Source organism: Plectropomus leopardus, unplaced genomic scaffold (genome assembly GCF_008729295.1).
Source record: "Plectropomus leopardus isolate mb unplaced genomic scaffold, YSFRI_Pleo_2.0 unplaced_scaffold17011, whole genome shotgun sequence".
NCBI classification, from domain to species: Eukaryota; Metazoa; Chordata; class Actinopteri; order Perciformes; family Serranidae; genus Plectropomus; species Plectropomus leopardus.
The window spans coordinates 1-1,346 of record NW_024618290.1 but is presented as its reverse complement, the minus strand read 5'-3'; the positions used below and the strand labels follow the sequence as shown (position 1 = coordinate 1,346).

Here is a 1,346-nt window from a genome sequence, read left to right as displayed (position 1 = left end):
CCTCATCAATGAAATCACTAGACTGATATAACCTTTATTAATTTTAAGGTAATTCTGCTGAAATTGAGATTGTGTTTGTGCAGTTGACAGTATCTATGCTGCTGCTGGCTGTTTGTTACATGAACTGCATGTTGGTTCTTTGGAGACCTTTAACCCCATTGGTTTAAAACGCAGGGCTCGTCCGGGATTTGAACCCGGGACCTCTCGCACCCTAAGCGAGAATCATACCCCTAGACCAACGAGCCATGTTTTTTGCTGAAAAAATTATATGTAAAATTTTCCTCCCCTGTTATTTTCGGCTCTGCGGTTTAACTCAATGTATTTGTTTTTACATTTAAACTCCTACTGTTGTTTTCAAAGGGAACTTTGAACCCTAAATCTGAATGAAGTTGTTAATGAAATTAAATGAGTTAGTCTTTTCTTTCAATTAGAAAATCAACTTTCATTTAAGAATGTAAGTTAAACTTTTCCTCTTTACTTCGCTTACTTTGTCAATTATTATCATTTCTGCAGTGGATAAGTTTAAAATACAGTTCCCTTTGTACATGAAGACCAGCCTTTTTATCTTGAATTTATTGCTACATTTTCTTGACCTTGTTTTATATAATGCATGTTGTTTCATTTGCACCATTAACCCCATTAGTTTAAAACCCAGGGCTCCCTAATCATACAATCATACAGAATCATACATTTAAGAATGTAGGTTAAAATTTTTCTTTGTTACTTCACTTAAATTACCCATTACTGTCATTTCTGCAGCTGATAAGTTTAAAATATGGTTTACTGTATGTTGAGTTGTATGTTTCTTACATAGACTGATATAACCGTTTTTTTAATTTTAAGGTAATTCTGCTGAAATTGAGATAGTGTTTGTGCAGTTGATGGTACATGTGCTGCAGCTGGCTGTTTCTACAGTGAATTACATGGTGTTTCTTCTAGACTGTTACCCCCATTGGTTTTAAGTGCAGGGCTCGTCCGGGATTTGAACCCAGGACCTCTCACACCCGAAGTGAGAATCATACCCCTAGACCAACGAGCCACACTTTATACTGAAAAAAGGTATATTTATTATTTTAATTTTCTTGAACTTCTTTTATAAAAGATTCAGATGATTTCTTAAATAGGCTAATATAAACTAACGATAATTCTACTATTGAGATTGCATTTGTGCACTTGACAGTTCACATGCTGCATGCTGGCTGTTTTTTTATATAATGTTCAGATGACTTCTTACAAAGGCAAATATAACCCTTATTGAGCTGATGGTAATTCTGCTGACACTGAGTTTGTGCAGTTAACAGTATATATGGTGCAGCTGCCTGCCTGCCTTCTTTCAGACTGCTAAC

General features: G+C 35.4%; 2 non-coding genes across 2 annotated transcripts; both read right to left on the bottom strand.

The window, feature by feature from the left end:
- Positions 1-173: 173 nt before the first annotated feature.
- trnap-agg lies at positions 174-245 on the bottom strand. The gene has a single exon. It is a non-coding gene; the product is annotated as a tRNA-Pro (tRNA).
- Positions 246-967: 722 nt separating this feature from the next.
- On the bottom strand, positions 968-1,039 carry trnap-cgg. The gene has a single exon. It is a non-coding gene; the product is annotated as a tRNA-Pro (tRNA).
- Positions 1,040-1,346: the final 307 nt, after the last annotated feature.